The following is a 22,168-nucleotide window of genomic DNA, read 5'->3' as shown; positions in this document are numbered from 1 at the left end:
CCTAGAAAACTGAATTTGCCTCAGATATTACAGTATCTAGCTGAGCTGTTGAACAGTGGACTTTCATTTTCCTCCATCAAAATCCATGCCTCAGCCATTTCTGCAGAATACAACACTGATCCACCCTTATTCTCTCACCCACTCTTAAGGCAGTTCCTCAGAGGGGCTAAGAATATAAGACCTCCAAAACAACCAATACCAGCCTGGGATCTTAATTACATTCTAGAAAAATTAACATTGCCTCCCTTTGAACCAGCTGCCTCAACAGATTTGCAATATTTGTCCTGGAAAACAGCTTTCCTTCTGGCTATTACCTCAGCTCGTAGGGTCCCGGAACTACAAGCCCTCAAGGCTGTGCAGCCCTTTCTCATCTTCCATCAGGACAGGGTTTTCCCTACGAACCAACCCGTCATTTATGCCTAAGGTAGTATCCAGGGTAGCTTTAAATCAGGCCATACACTTACCTACCTTTTACCCCAATCCTCAAAACAAAGGGGAAGGCTGCTACATTCTTTAGACATCCATAGACAGCTACGTTACTATTTGGACAGAACAAAGCCTTTCAGGAAATCAGAACAACTCTCTTTGTGTCCTATGCTGTAGGAGGATAAGGTATTTCTATATAAAGCTCCTGAATGTCAGAATTGGGCATCAGATAACCAAGTTTCAACAGAGGAAAAGGCTTCCTGTGTGACTTTTGCAGTTTGGGTAGAGACCTGACCAAAGATGATTTGAGTCATCTGCATATTGGAGTGTGCCATGTTTGGTGGCAGAGGCTAGACCTATGGAGACAGGTAGTTGAGGAGATATGTCATTCTGCCATACAAAGGATTACATCAGATAGAACTCTGAAACCAACTAGGATAGGTTATTGAGTGTCAAATGCTTTAGGTAGGTCTAGGAAAGTAGCAGAGGAGAGATAGCCATTGTATGCTGAAGGATAGGCAGTGGTGGTGCCATTTGTTAGTAAGGAGGCAGTCTGAGACCTGAGAGTCATATAGATGAAATCACCCGACTTAGGTATTCTAACTGTGCGTAGGGAATATATACACATCAGCAAGACCGCAACAAGTTCCAGCTTTGTGACACACAGGACTCGGCGTGCTGTGATATATTCATAGGTTCATAGGTTCATAGTTTAGTACTAAGCTAATTGCCCTTAGAGTCATTTTTAAGGCCAATTATCCCTTGTGAGACTCAAACCCTGCACCTTGTGTTTGGGTAAAGACCTAGTGGCTAAGCCACCCTCCCAATCTTACAATATTTGCTATTATCCATGGTATTCTCCTGGTATCATAACTATACTATCTGGGAGCCAGTGCAATTGCATGATTATATAAATAAGTATATATATATATTAATATATATATATATATATATATATATTGCCTTTGATCCCTGCACTTTGTGAGTTCCTGAACAAGTCGCTCTTGTTAGGTGGAACTACGCGCTAATGATTGGTAGACGGTGCCGAGGTGCCAGCTCGACTCTAAACTTCAAAAGGCATGCCCATTTACGCATGTCTTATAACGCCACTCAACCATGGGGAGGCCATGCAGACTCCACACAGAAGGCGCTCCAGCCAAGAATCAAATGGGAGAACCTCTTGCTGTGAGGTGACAACGCTACTGTTGCACCACCATGGCTTTGAGTTCCTGAGCAAGTAATGGGTGTAAACTCTGATAAAGAAAGAATGCCTTCATTGTACTGGAACCAAGTTTTAGATACTACACAAATGTATATGTCTCAGACTGGAAGGCCTTAAGTTCAGACATTGTATCGTTTAATCGTCTAGCTTTAAGCAGCACTGAATTAATGCTTTTTTTTGCATTGGAGTTTGTTATGTGGAGATGTCCATCAGTTGAAGTCTGCCTAAAACAGACACTGTGGGAGTAGTAAAAGGCTTTAGCTGATATGAAAAGCCTTGGGCTGAGAGGTACAGGCCATCTCTAGCAAACCAAGAGGACCTGTTGACCATTTCATCACAAGCAGATACACACTGGAGCTCCCTAGAAAGTTACCAGTTTTCCAGCCAATTGTTAAAGCTAATTATTCTGTCTTTATATTTAGGCAACATTCTTGATAAGAGCAGAATGCTGCTTAACACTAGGGACTTGCCTTCCCTGAAGGCATAAACGGAGTGCTTAGAAGTGTTTCTCTGCATCTTTGTTAAGGTGCTTTTCCTAAAATTGCCCATCCCAAATTTGCAAGCACAAGGTCATACACATATTTAGGACAGTGTGAGAGAACCTAAGGACCTCACAACATTTATAATCCTAGCCCAAAAGAGGCTGCCCAATGTTACTCTTCCCTTGTGTGGCCTTGTGAGTGCAATGTCAGTGTGTCTAACAATGTATGGACAGCAGGCACACAGGGTCTTAAGGGTTTAGGGTTGCTGTCAGGGTGATGCATCACAGTAGTGAATGTAGTCATAATTGTGGGTGCAAGTGTATGAACAGTTAGTGGAGTATTTCTAGGTGGCTGAGCAATCCTAGTTGAAAGCTGGGAGGGCTAGACAAGAGATTTTTTGACCACCTCAGCATGTGTTGTGTTACTGTTTACTGACACTCAGTGAAATAGAGAGATTTGGCTTTAGTCTGGCTAAGTACTTACATATTTCACAAGTAGAGTCTGAGTATATTGTAATAATAATAAAGCATTGAGAATGAGTACTACTCAATACAAAGAGAAGTGGCTGTTGGACCAGCTTGGGAAAGACACAGCCAAATGTACAGAGGGTCAGCTGTCTTGGGTGAGGATCAGTGTCTAATAGACCCTTTTTGTGCACTTGAGCACTATATCAGGCTATTGAAGTTTGTTGAGGAACATGGACAGAGGACTTAGCAGCATGACAAGTTTGTGAATGACCATTTGTTTTTCTTCCACAATACTGTATCCAGGGTAGGATACAGGGTCACCTAGAGCCAAATAATACTCAGATATTCAGTAGTATGTTGATGGTGAGCCCCACCCTTCACACCCCATTAACCATTGCCTCTAACATTTGAGGAAACTAGGAAAGGCAGTCAGTGGTCAATGGGCTGATTCAGACTTTCAGTAAAAAATAATAGCAAAACAATGTGCTACAAATTCTATCCATCATGTTTTATTTTTATGTAATATAACTGCCAGCGTCAGCATACTCTTGCAGCAGCTGTTTTACTGCATGACAGCACTTGATTCTCCAGTTTATTTCTCGGCTGGAGTGCTTTCTGTGTGGAGTCGCTCTATCTTTTGAGTTTTCTCTGCGTACTACAATTTCCTCCCACAGCCCAAAGGTATTGCTGTAGGTGAAGTAATGATCTTCCAAATTGTCCATAGGTGAGCAAACCATGTGAGAGTGAGTATGTGCATATGTTCCATGATTAACTGGAACCTCTGTGGGATTAGTTTCTTGGCATATAACCACAGAATGCTGGCATAAGCTCAAGCTCTCCTGAGAACCTGAATTTGATAAACTTAGTTATCTTAGAGGTAAGGTACAGCCAGGTGCCAAAGGACCAGTAAAGAAGGTAGAAACAGCATCATATGCTGGACATCTTCTCTTGGGGGATGGATATAGAGCTGCTTCTGCCAAACTAGAAGCTAATCTCCTTAGGGAGGCTGTGGGTTTACATCTAGGTATAGTAGGAGTCCTATTAGGCAAAACATAAATATCCCCTACAGCAGAAGAAGCATGCATCAAAACAGTGGTGAATAGTTATGTAGGACACATGCATCAAAGCAAGCAGGTATTTGATTGATTGATTGATTGATTGATTGATTGATTGATTGATTGATTGATTGACTGATTGATTTATACCTGTTGTCAAGCATATATATCTCCATCGTAATTCTCAATTTCTAAGCATATATATCTCCATCATAATTCCTTATTTTCAAGCAAATTATATCTCCATCCTGGTTCCTGGGCATCCCTTCAATCCTGTCTTAATCAAGAGCAGAGAATGTACCAATCCCTTGGACAGAAGTCATTCATCACTCTCTGTATGTCTCATACTCACTATACTCTTACATAGTCAAAAGGCTGAGAAATAACCTAACACATTACTCAGCTTGCCATCAGAATAACTTTGAATCTCTAAAATGTACCCTGCTATCTCCCTCAGAGTTTTTCCAAAAGTACAAAACTGACAGTTTCATTATTGATGCCTTTTGTAAAACTCCCACAATAAGCTCTCCATTTACTTCCATGTCTCTGCATCTTCAAACATAACCACCATAAATGCATCCTCCATCAGGTTTCTATTCTTCATTTAAGCAGGTATTAATTATTGCTGATGCAAAAATATGAACCACATATAATAGGATGTCCTCACACCTTTCAGTGCTCTACTCATCTCCCATATTTCATCCCAGTTTTGTTATTCTACCCAATCAGCACACCTGCTTTTTCCAATGGCTCTTTTAGCTTATCCATTGCAACCTCAAATCTACTACTCCCAACTTTCTTGTCGGTCTTTCCGATTATCCCTTTCCCTACCCCTAGCCAACAAAAGAATTCAGAATTTCAGACATGAACCACATCAATGTCATTGTACCAGCTGCATGGCTGAGGTGAAAAGAGGATGCCTAAAATAAAAATACGATATGATAACTTGGCACCACACAAGGCTGTAGCCAGTTTCCATCCACCATGGCTACAAAGATAGAGGAGGGTCCAGGATACAACAGATGGTTGCTGGCAGGTGGGTAACCAAAACAGAGTTGAAAAATAAAAAGTATTTTTCTCCATCCCTATCACATTCAGTCAGGAAACACATTTTAGTTGTTCCTATTTCGTTATGGACTAACTGTAAGTTGTCATCTATCAAGATTTCCAGCATTTTATGAGCTGATCTTCTAGGTTTTCTTAAATATTATGTTTTCATCTTGTTGTAAAATATATATGCTCATAAACAATTGTATCATTTAGGACCCATTTTAGCTGAATGACAAAGAGACAATTCATTTTTCTCATTCAGTATCTTTTTACACCAAGATAGGTTTATATTTAAATTTCCACATAGAAAAACAGCAAAACTCTCAGATTAAGAAACATCTGCATCACCCAGTCCTCAATTGTCCCAGTTACAAAACTTCTGCTACTTGACTTGACCTGCAGTGGAAGCCATCTGGAAATGAAATGTTGTGCTATATACATTGTGCATGCTCAATATAGAATTGTTGTCGGCAGCAACTGTTCCTGATTTTCAGGGACGTCCTTGATTTTGACTCAAATTTTAGCTCTGTCCCTCTTAATCCCTCCTAAAACTAATGACTTTTGGAGGAAAGGTGGTGAATTACACAATGAATAATGACAATAATTAAGAGTTATAGACTTCTTTTACTTCTGAAAATGTGTATTAATTCATATGCTCTGATTCTGTCAATGTTTCAAGTTAATAGCACTAATATTTTAAAGGAGTCCATGATTGTCCCTGATTTTTTCTTGACTTGTCCCTGATTCTGTTGAAATTTGTGCCCGATTGGTTGAGAGGTCTGGTCGGCAGGCATCCATCTGAGTTTTTCAACACAGAGAGACTTCCAAACTAATTCTACTGATAATAGCTCACTGTCTAGCAGCAGTACAGATTATTGAATGCATTTTGCTGCTTGTACTTTCCTCACTTTGGGTAATACTGTTCATAATAGCATGTAATAAACATCATTGTGGGAGACAATGTATTATACTTACTTTATTAATTACAGTTAATTCCAGCTCTCACTTAAAGTGAATTGAGGAAAAGGCATCTGAACGTATTCAGTGACTTGCAGTCTTCTGGACTAGGAAAATGTTACGCTTCCTTCTCCCATGAAAACAGATCAGCAACTGGTGAAAGTATAATTTTAACTCAAGTATAGTATGGTTCTCAGATGCATACACAGCTTTCCCAACAACTCCTCAACTTTACTTAATTTCAAACCACATCATGAATAATTTACATTTTTTGTTAGCTCCACACAGAGATCATTACTACAGAGTGCCAGATGGCTTTTCATCAACTGAAATGTTTTTTTATTAAACAGCATGTAAAACTTTTCCTGGGTTATTTTTTGTCTATTTTGATAAAAATAGAATCCTACCCCTTCCTTCCAAGCAAACTCTCACCAATATCAAACCATTATACCCATAGATTACAATCAAATAAATTAATTGTCGTAAGCTGACCACTAAATAAACTTCATCTCCATCAAAGGACATTCTAATTTTAAACACCTTTGTGTAGTGGTCATATCTGGAAGCATGTTTGTTTTATAATGAATATATTTCCCTGTTGTACCCCTCATGGTAAAGTTGCAAACAGTTTTGCAAAAAAATAAAGACTATTGTGTACCATTTGACTTTTGAGTTTCACTGTTTAGTCATTTTTTTCTCTATAACCAAATCCACACCATGATGTCATGGTCGGTGTTGTGCAAAGACTTACAAATGCAAAGCACTGTGGGTAATCAGAACAACATTTCTTTAGAGGGGTTGTATTTTACTTACATTGTGGTTTCACTACTGCTTCATCACTTGTTAATTTTCAACAAGATGAGCCTCATCTGCAAGAAGCAGCTAAGAAATTGCCATTGTTACGAAGAAAGAAGGTACTTGTGTTGTATTTAACATGAAAAACATCAGTTTATACATTATTTTAGGTATTAAGTACCATGGGTTCAGCATTTCATGACCCACCCCAATAAAACTGCATAGATGCAGGTGAACTGACATCTCCAAGCCAGTGTTAAAACACAAGGTTTATTGTAGTTGAGCGTTTTCATTTTAAATCACCAAAACTTCATCAGAACTGTTATTACACTTTATAGAACATATTTAAATACAAAATTTAAAAATTCGCATGATTAAAACCAACTATCACATTAGTTTTATTGGAGTGTGTTTCTTATCTGTATGGTTTCGAGTTGGTTAAGTATTTCATGATGTCATGGCAGGAATTTTCAACTCTGAGAAAAAAATTCAAGGAGTCAGACTTGCCAACAGAATAAACTGTAAAAACAACACATTTTAGCTTTGAAATCTGTATAATTTGGCATTGTACATGGCAATGAGGTTATATCTAACTCCAAATGTCTGTTACTTAAAATTGGCTCCAGAACATGAACAATGCACTGATCCAAAAATTGTCATTTTATTTAGTACTCTGTTTTAATTCCTTGCATCTCACTGCTCCCCTTAGTGAAGAACTTTAAACCGCATATGTGTCGTGATATAAAGTTATGACTCGTATGTGTAAAGATGACTTTCACATGACTGTATTAGTTTGATATACTTGTAAATATTTCTTAATATTGTTTGAGTTTGTATATACTGATTTCTATTTTGTTTCCTAGGCACTACTTTCCCCCTTGCCTGCTAAACATGACATCTCTTCCCATCAGTCTTGATACCATTAACTCCTCCTCCCCACCACTAGGGTTCCCCAGCACAGAGACAAGAGCTAACAGGAGGGATCATCCCGCAAGCAGCTATGGTACTATTTTATTCACTTATCTGCATCTACTCTGCCGAATCTATGTTTTGACATATTAGCTCTTTTCCCACAGTATTGTGCTGTCTTCATAGGACGCCCTTCATAAACTGTATCAAAGAGCAATTGTACCTCCTTGCTGCAGTTCCTAACAAAGACATTCTATAGGCAGTCTTTTCAGCAGCTGCAGTCATAGACATGCCGAACCGAAAAACAACTGCGATTGTACCACTGATTTATATGGACCAATAAACACCTCTTCCATAGTGCCAAACATGGCCTGTAACAACTCACTTCCAGGACAGCTTCCCTAACTAAGGCTTTCTTTTGCATCACAGCAATGGACTAATATTCCCTACTGTGAGCTCATGCTTCCACCCACATACTCCTGATGGTAAGATCACCAGTTTGGTAGCTCCAAGGCCGCATCCTCTCATCTTTGTGTATTTCATTGCCTGCAAACCTCTATTTGCAGTCCAGGACCATCCCTTCTCTACCTCCAAGAATGATGCACTAGTGTTGCCTGTTCAGACCCTTCATTACAGGTAGCACTGGTCCAGTCATGAAACACATAAGATTGTGCATCACAGGACGATCTGACTGCATGAGGTGTACTTACATGGCAGTAGACTTGTTGAGAAGGGAATTCAGGAATGTTAGACACTTCCCAGGCCAATAAGTCAATGCAGTCCATATTGCAAACATATGGCACAGTACCTATCAAGGCCAGATAGTGGGTATTAAACTATGGATCATCTTTTCCTTGACATGATGTCCTCAAAATACCTAAATGGCAGTGAACCACTAGTAATTGCATGTAGCTAGTTCATATTAATGTCATTTCTACCTACATACATCTGTGTTGTTAAATACTGTCTCACATAATGTAAAACAAAATAATGAGATGTGGAACATTTACCAGTATTTGTAATTACTCATAATATGTTTTGTGAATTAGGCAAGATAAACCTATGTAACCTCCATGGAGTTTTGCTTAGATAGTCTCACAATGAATGTGCTAAAAATATAAAGTTGAAATATTTCATCTGAAATGCACTGAGTAAATGTACCCCAGAACAACCGAAAAAATGCAAGGCAGTGTGGGAGAGGTTCCACCAGGTCTGTACCTCATGCAGTCAACAATTTAGGGAGAACTCAAAAAAGAATTAAAAGAAGATACATGAAGCAAAGAGAGAACCCCAGGAAAAAACATTGATAGTTTGATACAGAAATATTTGTGCACGCTAGGACGGTGGAGGCACAAAAGCTTTTATGTTGGGAAACTCCTTTCTTTGCAGAAAGATATATAAATAAAGGGAAGTGACACATGGGCTCCATATAACCGTTTAACTCCTGAAATTAATAGCACCTGAAATTGCAATGAAGTTTATTTTTAAAATAACATTTTACAGGAAAGCTATATCACTACATCCTTCATGTAAACAAAGGTAATCCAAAAGTTTTGAGTTAGGTCTGGTATCCCACCTGTGACCCATAGGGTGACAGGACTAACAAAAAACAGAATACAAAGCATTAGTCCAAATAAAATCACTTTGGCTAGCATGACCATGGAACAAAGCCTAAGGTTTCTTTTAAAGAAGGTGTGGAAGGCAGTGTGTGGTCAGTGCAGCCTGAGTGGTAGTGTTTAGCAACCCAATCTGGGTGATTGTGTGTAAGCCACCACTTGCATACACACCCTCCTTCTCTTTGCAGTATGGTCACCAAACTGGCTTCCTTTTTGGCTTGAGGTAGTGAGAAGGGCTTTTCAGTCAGAATCCTTATTAACTCATTGTTATGTCTTTCGGCTTTTCCCGGTTAGGGGTCGCCACAGCAAAGCTCTGGTCCGCTAATGATTGGCAGTAGATTTTTACGTACTGGCTTGCCGGGCCTAACGCACAACCTTCAACGAAGGAACACCCATTCACGCATGTCGCTACACAGAAGACGCTCTAACTGAGAATCGAACGGGCAACGTCTAACTGTGAGGTGACAATGCTACCGCACCACCACCACCACAGTCCTTATTAACTCATTATTATTATTATATTATTATTATTGTATTATATCTTATTATTGTTAATTCAGCTTATTAGGTTGGGGTATTCTTTTCCCAAGCCTCCGTGTATTCTGCAGTAATGTTTACATATTGTTAATACGGATTCCTATTACCTGATTGAACATTTAGGTTAGCAAATACCTAAACGTCGATCTGATAATAGCGAAAGCAAAAAACCACAAACAGACGATTTAACGCAGACAAAGAATTCCCTTGGCCGTAATGCAGATTTTGCCCCTTTCACAACTGTAGCTGAATCTTGGAGTTGGTATATTTACTTAGGGGTTGGGGGGTGTGGGGGGCAAAGCCCCCACTTCATTTTGGTATAAAAAAAATTTTTTTGCGGCTGAGGGAATTCATTCCCTACGTTAAATCAGCCGTTCGCTGTTTTAATTTTTCTATATTACCAGTTCGATGTTTAGGTTTCCCTAACCTAAACGTTAGCTCAGGTAATATAGACTTGTTAATACTTGTTTCTTTCAGAGTTTATTTCAGTATTTCTTGCACTGAGTTGCACTTTGCACCTTGCATGTGTATGTATATTTACTTTTTGTCTTGTTCTTAATAATTGTATGTATATCGTTTATGTAATTCATACTTGGAGAGTCACTGAAACTGGAGTCAAATTCCTTGTATGTGTGCATACTTGGCCAATAAATGTGATTCTGATTCTGATTTTGATCATGAGATTGTTGCTTTACCCTTACAAGGCTGTCATAAATAAGTCTGTGGTCCCACTGGAGGTCCATCTGCAACAGACAGAGAATAGTGAAAACTGGTGATCATTTTAGTGAAAGTGCTACTGAGTGTAATGCAAGTGTAAATCTGGTCCATGCCAGCATAACACAATATTATAGGCACAACAGTGTCCATACTATGCCACATATAGTTACTTACTGAATGAAGGCAGGCATTGGCATCTGCCATACATGTAACTTAAATATAGACCCCATGGTAGCTGCACAGGGGTCAAAAACCTATCCCATAGCTACATTTATTGACAGAAAATTGAGACTTTTGGTTACAGGGACCCAGCATTTATTGAAGAATTTGTGGGATTTTAAACTTCTTCACTTTGGTCTAATAGTATTTATTTCCTCATAATATACATCACTGACTTATTTACTTGGATTCCCAAAGAAGAAGTATTAGAGGTGAACTGTGTGAGAGGTGAAGTGCACGAGCTGACAACCTGTTTGATGTCTTGTTTTTTTGTTACATGAGATTTTTGTTTCTAAACTGTGTCTATAAAGGCTTACTCCTGTTGTGCAATGCGTACCTATGCACAAACACTAGGCTTAAATGCAGGTAAAATTCAACAGTTTTAAGACAAACTACAAATGCAAAAGCTCCAAACTGAGCGTTTCTTCAGCAATCCCCAACTCAGATAGAACCTGAGCTACACACTTCTGCACAAGGGTGTAGGGAGGCACTCTTAATGTAAAATGGCTGGTTTACACCACAGTGATACTAAACAGCAGGGGCGGCCCATGCTATCGGACTGCCGGACTGCAGCCCCCTCAACTTCAAACTACTGATAAAATAAAAAAGAAAAAGAAAAAAATATTTTAAATTTCGCGCATGCACTGCTGCTGAGACAGTCTAGCTGCTGAGACAGTCTAGCGCATGGAGCATGCGCACAGCAGTCCTGATTGAGAATCATGGACAGGAGCGCTCCCACAAGTCTATGCAGTTTTAAACTGCATAGACTGCCTGGGAACTCACTGGGGAAATGCGTCGGGGTCGGATTTGTGCTGTAGTCTCATCTGGATTTACTTACTGGATGTATGGTGGTTTTGTGGACAGGGATTTGTATTTACTACAGGACCAGGTAAGTGGACTCGTGTGTGTGTGTGTGTGTGTGTGTGTGTGTGTGTGTAAATGCCTCATGTGGGATGTACTGGTGATTAGACTCATGGTGGTGTGGTAGGGAATACCTCAGGCTTGAACCCTGTACCTTGTATGCAGGTGTTAAAGACCTGAATTCCCTACCCACCACCATTTGTAAAAAAATTGCAGATTTTTGCCTCATATTTGATCTGATCTATTCCTCATAATATCTGTGGTTTTTAAATATTGCAATGCTTGAATTTTGATGGTGCAGTGGTAGCACTGATGCCTCACAGCTGTAGGTTCTTGGGTTTGGTTCTTGGCTGGGGTGCCTTCTTTGTGGGGGGGTCTGTATCTTCTCCCTGTGTTTGTGTGGGTTTGCTTTTGTGTCCTCCCATGTTACAAAGACATGTCTGCATTATTTCTTCCTAGGCCTCTGCTGAGAATTGTTTTTTTTTGTTCCAAGTCAGACTGTCACATTGGTTATGGCGAAAACGTTTTACTTTTGTAAAATAAATACTGCGTTAAAGGAGATTTCGCTTGTGCTTTTCTGCCTCTAGCCTGCTTGTTGCTGTCAAGGTTGCCTGCATTTTCTATTTGTACTTAGGCAATTTTTTTTTCAGTAATGAAATATATAATATAAAGGTGACAACAAAACCTAATCTGGATTATTTAGATTTATTTAACATATTATTATAGATTTATTTTACTTTAGATTATTTAGCATATTTTTACATTTCCAGATGGTGCATATTAGTGTGCATATTTACTGATGGATAAATTGTGCAGTGAGCTGTAGACTTTAGTGACTGTAGAGTTTGAGTGGAATTTTATTTTGTTTCATTGTTTACTTGAAAAGTTTTGGAAAAATGTTCAAAGCAATAGGAAAAGTAATAATGTATCATGTATGTTTCATATGCAAGGGGGGGTGATTTTAAAAGCAGCCCAAATTAATTTTTATATGCCACTGGTAAAATGTATTTTTCTTTGAATGGGTGAATGTGTTGTTTCAATGAATGTGAGTTTCAAGGGCAGAGAAGTTTTAATGCAAAAGTTTGTTTAGCTTACTGTTTGTGCTAGTATGCGCATTAGTGTTTATGGTAAATGGAGTGAAATAGCACAGTAATGGATCACTGGAATGGCTGCAGGGGGAGGCTCCATTCGACCATGGTTTTGTGAGGGGGAAGGGCGGCAAACTTAGACAGCCCCAGCTGAACTATACCTCCCAACTGTCCAGATTTTCAAAGAATGAATAGATTTTTTGCTTCTTATTTTTGGTTTGTTCCTCAAAATTTGTGGTTTTCTGGCAAATCATTTAGGAATTAAGTCACTAAATAATGACACACTAGTTTCAGACTTTATAACCTTCAGAAAAATGCATGCTAAAATAAGACCTTTTCTATCAACTGTTCCAGTTTATACAAGAGCAATTTTTAGTACTGTTTATATGTTCCCTCAATATATTTGGCCTTGTCCAGATGTATTGCATTAACAGGTTGAGAGGTACATGCAAATAAATTGCTTTATAGAATTAGGCATAGCCAAACCTCTCAACTGTCCCTGATTTTGGCTCAAAATGTTGCTCTTCCTCTAATGATCCTGCCACAAAATAGCAAATTTGGAAGAAAACATGGAGGGTTTATAATTAAGAAATAACTGTAATAATCAGATTACTTTTATTTCAGAGATGCATGTAGATTATTTTATTTTGTCAGCTGATCAAGTTGTTATTAGTACTAATATTAAAGTGTCCCTTCTTTGACAGGTTCCTAGGTGTATTGTGTTGCTATTTTATATGTTTACATCCCATTTTTGGTCCATTTTTCATAAAATCGTGTTTTTTTGACAAATTAGTGACAAATAATTAAAGCCTGAAGTTAGAAAATAATGACAGACATTTGAGTTTCAGAGTTCATACCATTCAGAAATTCATACTAATGCAAGACCTCTATTAGCTTTCTAAGTTTATAAGAGCAATATTTAATAAATCGTCCTTATTTTTGGGCCTCTGTCCCATTTCTTTGTATGGCTTTGTCCAGATTTCTTGCTCTGAGGTTGCCAGAGACATTTCAAACTGTGACATATTTGTTGCACCCCACTCCCCCATGTAGTGACTCTGGATGTGTCGAAGCAAGGCAAGGAGTAGTTATGCAGTGTAAATGTGCAGAGAATCCCACCCATCCAAGGTAGACACAAGTACTAGAGTGGCTTTTCATCTGTCCTTGATTTTTACAGAATGGTCTGGTTTCTGCATATTTTTTGTACTATTGATTTATGCTTATTACTCAAAGTGCCTGTTGCTCTGTGTTTAAGTAGCAATACATTAATGACCATCAGGTAAGCTTGGCTGAGATTGCAAGATGCAAGTAAGCTTTAATAAGCATACTGTTAAATAATTGCCAACATTGAAAGCCTTTCTGTTGCCATGTAGAGAATACTTAACTAGATAATGTATAAGCCTTGGGTATTGAAATGCATATGCCAGTATTTGTAATAAAGGACAGAATTACATTAAGAGTCTCATTACACTTGGAGACTTCCAGTCATCTCTGCAGGCTTTATCTGTAAACCGAATGCCAATTGCGTGGTCCATAACCTGTACAGTAATCCTTTTAAGCAATGTATCTTGAGCTTATTTCTTGTTTGCTTTTCATTTTTTACTTTGATCATGTTTTCCCCATAAAACAAGTAGATGTCAGGCAGCAGGTCTTTTTTTGGATAAGGAACATTTTTACAAGTGGGGGCATCAGAGATTTCTATTTTCAGCATGTTACTTGTTACTTTAATAAAGCTGAATATAAATTATAATTAGAACTGCAGTGCAAGAAGTGGTTTGAACTGAGTGCTGCTTGTTTTTCTTATACTTGATTTTGACTGGCATTCCATTAATGTATTTAAAAAAAAAGTAATTTATTTTTTCATGCCTCACAACCTTTTTTGTTTCCATCTAGATATTAAGCTGTCATGCAGCCAATGCATTGAAATATTTTTATTCTTCTACATTTCATTTTGTCTTGATTGGACTCTCATAATGACGGTTTGGCACCCAGTGCAGTATATTTAGTTTTTGTGGTTTGCTACTACAGGTGTGTGTGTGTGTGTGTGTGTGTGTGTGGTAGGGAATACCTCAGGCTTGAACCCTGTACCTTGTATGCAGGTGTTAAAGACCTGAATTATCTACCCACCACCATTTGTAAAAAAAAATTGCAGATTTTTGCCTCATATTTGATCTGATCTGTTCCTCATAATATCTGTGGTTTGTAAATATTGCAATGCTTGATATTTGATGGTGCAGTGGTAGCATTGTTGCCTCACAGCTGCAGGTTCTCAGGTTTGATTCTTGGCTGGGGTACCTTCTTTGTGGGGGTTGTATCTTCTCCCTGTGTTTGCGTGGGTTTGCGTTTGTGTCCTCCCATGTTACAAAGACATGTCTGCATTATTTCTTCCTGGGCCTCTGCTGAAATTTTTTTTTGTTCCAAGTCAGACTGTCCTGATTAACAAATGTTAAATAAAATTGGCAGGCATTTGAATTTCAGACTTCAGGTTTCTGAATGTTTAATTCCTTGCATATTTGATGGTGTAGTGGTAGTATTGTTGCCTCATAGCTATAGGTTTTCTGGTTTGATTCTTGGCTGGGGTGCCTTCTGTGTGGAGTCTGCATCTCCTCCCTGTGTTTGTGTGGATTTGCTCTGGTGCCCTGTCATTTTACAAAGACATGTCTGCAGTATTAATCCCTGGGTCTCTGCTGAAAATTGTTTTTGTTCTGTCAGCAGTAAAATTGACAGGCATTTGAATTTCAGACTTCATGTTCTTCAGAATGCATAGTAACACAACCTTTTTTTCTAGCAATTTTCTAAGTTTATAAGATGAATATTTGACATTTGTCCCTATTTTTGGGACTGTATTCCCCCATTATTGGCTTTGTCCGGGTTTTTGTGCTAAGGTTGACAGCTATGGCAAGAAATGAATTCACTGAATATGTTTGAGGGCTGTATTCCCTCATTACTGGGTTTGTCCAGGTGTTTTGTACTAAGAGGTTGACAGCTATGGTGAGAACTGAATTCACTAATTGATAGCCATTTAAGTTTCAGTCTTCCTCTCTTTTACAAAGCAGCTGAATTGGCATAGTGGTATGTTACTCTGACTGTTTTGCTCAGGGACCTTGGCAGTAAAATGTATGGTGGTAACACAGCATTTTATTCTAGCAACTTTCCAAGATTATACAAGCAATGTTTAATGTGTCCCTGGTTTTTGGGCTTTTGACCCCCCCCAATACATTTTGGCTTTTTCCAGTTTTCTTGTGCTGTGAAGTTGAGATGCAGTTGAGTATTGAGTAGATTTTACAAGGAGCTGAGAGCTGCAGGGGAACAGAAGTTTAGTGTTTTGCCTTGTTAATAGCACAACAGGTTGTGTACTTGCTTTTGATTCAGAAGGCTGTGGATTCTACTCCCACAAGGGGTGGATGCTGCCGTACTGAGAATGTTCTCCTTGGTGAAGATACTAACTATGAGTCTGTTATCAGTTTGCCATCCATTTCCTCTTGCAATATTATTACTAGCTCATCATATGTAATATAGGCAATTTATTCCTAAGGGGCAACAGACACTTTATTTTTTGATGAAACCATGAAATATAAAGGTGATTGCTAGCAGCAACCTCTTCATTAGTTACAGATTTATTTAATGTGGAATTATTTAGATGACTTTTACTTCAGAGATCGTGCATATTTACTGATAATGGACTGTAGACTTGTGCATATTTACTGATAAAGGTGGACTGTAGAATTGTGCATATTTACTGATAATGGTGGACTGCAGAAATGTGCATATTTACTAATAATGGTGGACTGTAGAATTGTGCATATTTACTAATAATGGTGGACTGTGGAAGTCTGAGTAGACTTTTTTATGATAAATGTTCTGAACTGGGCAGTTTTGCCATTATGGGTGCATGCATTTTGTTTCATTGCTTACTGGAAAAATGTTCAAAACAAATTTAAAACACCCTCTAACAAGTGTACTGTATTGTACAAGGAATATAATTTTAGTACAATGAGGAAGGTGCATCAAAGAGCACATGTATGTTTCATATGCAAGGGGCCTATGATTTGAAAACAGCCCAAAATTAATCTTTATCTGCCACTGGAAAAATGTATTTTCTTTGAATGTGGGTTGCAATGCTGTTTCAATGAATGTGAGTCTCAAGGGCAGAGAAATTTTAATGCTAAGTTTTCATTGTGAGACTACATTGCTTTGTTTAGCAGATGACTTAGTGTTTGTGCTGTAAAATACAAAATAAAACTTTCAAATGAAGTCCAACTCATCATAGAAGTAAAGCAGTATGCACATTAGTGTTTATGGTAAATGGAGTGAAATAGCCAAGTAATGGTTCATTGGAATGGCTGCAGAGGCTCTATTCAACCATGATTTTGTCAGGGGGAAGGGCAGCAAACTCAGACAGGCCCAGCTGAACTATACCTCCCAACTGTCCAGATTTTCAAAGAATGAATAGATTTTTGCTTCTTATTTTTGATTTGTTCTTCATAGAATTTGTAGTTTTCTGGCAAATCATTTAGGAATTAAGTCACTAAATAATGATACACTGAGTTTCAGACTTCATAACCTTCAGAAAAATGCATGTTAAAGTAAGACAATCAACTGTCTCAATTTATACAAGAGCAATTTTTTAGTACTGTTTATATGTGCCCCCAATATATTTGGCCTTGTTCAGATTTACTGCATTAACAGGTTGAGAGGTACATGCAAATAAATTGCTTTATAGAATTAGGCATAGCCAACCTCTCAACTGTCCCCGATTTTGGCTCAAAATGTTACTCTTCCCTCTATTAATCCCTCCGCAAAATAGCAATTTTGGAAGAAAACATGGAGGGTTTACAATTAAGAAATAACTGTAATAATCAAAGTTATAGATTACTTGAAATGCATGTAGATTCTTTTATTTTGTCAGCTGCTCAAGGTAGCAGTACTAATATTAAAGTGTCCCTTCTTTGACAAGTTCCCAGCTGTATTGTGTGTCTGTTTTATATTTCTGCATCACATTTTGGTCCATTTTTCATAAAATTGTGTTTTTTGGCAAATTAGTGACAAATCACTAAAGACTGAAGTTAGAAAATGACAGATATTTGAGTTTCATATTTTATACCCTTCAGAAAATTCATACTAATGCAATACCTATTCTATTATCTTTCTAAGTTTATTAGAGCAATATTTAAAAATTGTCCTTATTTTTGGGCCTTTGTCCCACTTCTGTGTATGGCTATGTCCAGATTTCTTGCTCTTGAGGTTGAGATGTATGACAAATGTGTCAGGGCCATCACAATCAGCCAGAGACATTTCAAACTGTGACATACTTGTTGCACCCCACTCCCCCATGTAGTGACTCTGGATGTGTCCAAGCAAGGCAAGGAGTAGTTATGCAGTGTGTGTCCCCCATCCAAGGTAGATACAAGTACTACAGTGGCTTTTCATCTGTCCTTGATTTTGCAGAATGGTCTGGTTTCTGTCATATTTTTGTACTGTTGATTTTAAGCTTATTACTCAGATTTATGCTTATTACTCAAAGTGCCTGTTGCTCTGTGTTTAAGTAGCAATGCTTTAATGACCATAAGTTAAGCTTGTCTGAGATCGTAAGATGCAAGTAAGCTTTAATAAGCATACTGTTAAAGAATTGCCAACATTGAAAGCCTTTCTGTTGTTGCCATGCAGAGAATACTTGACTAGATAATGTATAAGCCTTGGGTATTAAAGGACAGGATTCCATTATTTTAAAAAGCTCATTACACTTGTTGGAGACTTCCAGTCATCTCTACAGACTTTACCCATAAACTAAACAGAATGCCAATCATGTGTGGTCCATAACCTGTACAGTAGATATTAAGTAAGCTGTCATGCAGCCAATGCATTGAAATATTTTTATTCTTCTACACTTATTTTTGTCTTGATTGGACTTTCATAATGATGGTTTGCCACCCAGGGCAGCGTATTTAATTAAAGTCAGTTTTTGTGGTTTTGAGCATAGCTCCTCCCCTTTCTAGTTGACCACATCCCTTCCCTTGACCCCACCCATTCAGCTGTCTCCTGCAGCCCCCATGTGATTTGAAGTCACCAGTCGCCACTGCTAAACAGTCTAGATTCAGCAAGTCTGAATCTAACCTATGCTATGTAAGGCAGTAGTACAGAATTTCAAAGCGCAGAAAAAAAACGCAGACACAAGCAGCAATTCATATAAATACAGTTAATAAAGTGTGATACAAGCTTTAAATGTACTTATTTTTCAGTTGTTTGAAGTGGATGTTTGGATTTCAGTTCAGATGCACTCCAGATCTCTGGCTAAAGTTATGAAACTCTGAGCAGCTCCGGTTAACTGCGCTTCAATGTTCTACAAAACTAAATAAACAGAAACACACTTGATTTTCCTTGTATTTCTCCACTGTCCCTCATAAAATCCTCATTGTTTAAAAAATTGCACTGTGATGTACTGTGCAAACATTGGAACGTAAGTCCCATATGCATGAGCAGTACATCAGCCCACAGAAGGCAAAATTGAAGAAGTCTGAAGTACCATTATACAGACATTATCTAAAAAAAGTAAGCTATTTTTTTCTTGAAAAATGTAATTGTATAAAAGCAATACTCCACTGCTGTTTGTCAGTATATCAAGATTTAGCCATGGTTGGCTTTGCTTAATAACTTGGGCTTCACCCTCGTGATCAAACCACAGCAATTGTGGGTAAAACCTGATAGACCCACACACAGTTGTGGATTATTGCTTAAGAATAAGGCTTTATTGTCAGCAAGCAAGAAGGGCTCATATCTACAAATGTCTGTTTTGCAGGGCAGTATAGCCAGGCAGTGAGAAGATTTTTGAATGTAGTGATGCAGACCAGTAGCAGCAGAAGGAATTTAGTGCTACTGTTTTATCATTTGCTAGTGAGATGTACAATTACACCGAAGGAGCAAATGTAATAAAGCAACCAGCCTTCATACTAGTATAAGAACAATATACTGAACTACAGAAGGCATAGTGGTGTGATCATAGTGTATACATGGGAATCTAAGCAAGTGGGGATAATAATGAGACCAAAAGGATGAGTAAATAAGGTGCTAACAGACTCAGAAGAAAACAAAATGGAAACAAGGTCATTACTAGTTGCAGAAGCAACCTCTGCACATGAAGTAGCATTCTGTAGCTATGTCCAAGACAGCTGCATAAAGATGGTAATCTAAGTAGTGTAATCAAACTGGCCCAATGGTAGCACAGTAAGTGGGCAGTGGAGATGAACCAGTCAGGCAGAAAGCTCCCATTCTACCAGCCAAGCATTTATATCTAAAAGTCTTTGTCACTGTTGAACAATTCAGAGTTTACCCTCCCATGTGGTTTGTGTCACACAGCAACAATGTTCGTAACTCAGTGCCAGCCTGTTGTCATACTTCTTTATGTTAAAGCATTACAATCCATAAAAACTCTAGTTGTGCAAGCTAATACAGACAGGAAAGCTTGAGACTCCCTTCTCATTTCTTCAGGATCACCGTGTCTTTAGCAGGATAATTAATTTTGATCTCTACATTATTATTCTGTAACTGCCTTCGTTTATGACCATCTTGTGCCTCTCCATTTATTCTTGTGCACAAGTTTGTCTATCTCCCAGACTTTATTTGACCTGCACCTGTCAGCTCTTTGTTACCTGTTAACATGACCTCTTTTCCACTTCTTACGTGATGCCCGCTTTCCAGCAGAAAGGTAAACCTATACTGTATAACATGTAACTCTTAGATTACATTTGTAATTACACCCTGGTTTTGTATTTATTCCAACTTACTCATTCTAAACCTAGAGTACTTGATAATAGTTTTCACTCTTACTCACAAACACTGGCTAATCTGCAATGTATGTACTGTACCTGTGTACTATGTATGTATTCTACCTATGTTCCAAATTTCAGCTGTACACCACAAATATATTAATTACCTTAATTTTTAAATTAATATTTTCATGTTTGTTCTCTCCACTGTAACTGTCGATGTGCTGCATACCAATGTAAAAACATGTATATTGTAATTTGTGTGTATACTTATCATGTCTAAATATCTAAATGTATCTCTAATTTTTCTATGTGGAGCTTTTCTCCCCAGGCCTCTGCTGAAAAGGGCCTTTTCGGCTCAATCAGACACCCCTGATTAACAAATGTAAAATAAAATAAATTGTCACAGCTCTTAATTGCTTTGATTTATCAATTTAAATTATTCCTCAGGTGAATAATTTGTGAAAAACATTATCATTTTTTCTGTTGTAATGAGAAACTGCCAATTTAACTGTGATATAAAATATGATTTGTCTTACTAGGGATTCTCATTTACCAAAATTCAGCAAAATTACATGAAAATAAAATTAAAAGGCACATGCAGGAGGGTGGCCTAATAGTTAAGTTGTTTGCCTTACAAACACAAGGTGCAGGGTTTGAGTCTCACAAGGAATAATTGTCTAGACTTAAAATGGCTCGCAAAGGCAGTTAGCTTAGTACTAACCTATGTCAAATGCAGCTAGCTGGACTTTTTTTCTGGTACAGTGCAGTATGCCTTAACTAGACTATTATCTGCTAAGGAGGCAAAATTAAATGTTTAACTATAAATGTTAATATTTTATGGGGAAGACACATCACATTACTCATGGTTGACTAATATCTATGTCTACACATTTTTGAGTACTGATGTAATATGCTATTTAATTTATCTTTTGGATAGTAGGTCCAAGTTGCTTGGTAGCACCCTGTGAGCTTGGGGACCCAAATGAGTAATCAGGAAAAAACATCCTGTCCGTGATAATATTCTAGGAAAGCTACTGGCTCTGTGGTTAGCTTAATTGTTGCACAAAGTCGTTTTGATTTCTGCTTGCAGCATCCTCCTTTTCAAACTGAACATATAATGAACCCTCCAGATTCAAATATATTCCTGTCACACAAGGCACTATTGTCCCTTGTTTGCTGCAATTTGCCACTGTGCAGAGCAACACAAGAATGCACTGTGCATCTGGTGAAGGAACAAGCTGTCTACTGTGTCTTCCTGATTATAATTGCAGTTCTATTTACAATGATCACATAGCCGTCACTTGACTTGCATAGATGTCTGAACTGAATCAGCCCTTTATTCTCCTTATTTAATTATGGACTGTCATGAAAACTTGTTTTGTGAATTTGACATCAACTTTGATAATGCTGGAACTGCTTTGCAGTGCAGAGGATTTATTACTTGTGCTGATATTCTGAAAGGCACAGAAATTCCGAAATGGTACTAAAGTATGCCACAAAGTAGTGCAGTGATTCTGCGAACGTGTCGCATCATGCATTTGCTGTCTCTTTAATCTCCCATGTTAAGGTAAGAGAATGTTTAGTTATAAAAGCTGCAAAGAAAAAAACAACAGTTTTGCTTTAAAACACCTGAAAACGCTTTGTTCTGTCTGTGCTGCGTATTATGTTGCCTTGCTTAATTGGAATAAGTACATAAAATTTACACAAACAGCATGTAGGTTAGGGGATTGACTATAAAATAAAATAATTGGATCCAATGCTGCATAAATAAATAAAGAAATACATTTTTTGTAGTTTTCCAGTTTTATATCCAGAATGAATTAAATAAAGGGTGGGATTCTAAAAAGCCTTACACTGAGCTACTCCCATTGTTTGGAATAATTAAAGGGCCAGCGTAATGTTTTCAGAATAATTAAAGATGCAATGTAACAAACTGGGTTCATATGTAATATATGTGTGAATTGTAACACTGACTATACAACACAGATTTATGGATAATGCAGT

General features: G+C 38.0%; 1 protein-coding gene across 16 annotated transcripts in view; it reads left to right on the top strand.

Moving 5' to 3' along the window:
* The window catches only part of LOC122796513 (poly(rC)-binding protein 3-like), an 819,027-nt gene that overhangs the window by 338,554 nt on the left and 458,305 nt on the right, over nucleotides 1-22,168 (top strand). For 2 of the 16 annotated variants that reach the window (XM_044065063.1, XM_044065064.1), the window contains exon 1: nucleotides 21,497-21,731. The exons of the other annotated variants lie outside the window; for them this stretch is intronic. The gene's annotated coding sequence lies outside the window, so the exon portion shown is untranslated. Of the gene's footprint in view, nucleotides 1-21,496; nucleotides 21,732-22,168 lie in introns of those variants that run through there. 16 annotated transcript variants of the gene reach the window in all.

Source organism: Protopterus annectens, chromosome 3.part0, assembly GCF_019279795.1.
Source record: "Protopterus annectens isolate FY-2018-M chromosome 3.part0, PAN1.0, whole genome shotgun sequence".
NCBI classification, from domain to species: domain Eukaryota; kingdom Metazoa; phylum Chordata; order Ceratodontiformes; family Protopteridae; genus Protopterus; species Protopterus annectens.
This window is presented reverse-complemented; position numbering and strand designations above follow the sequence as displayed.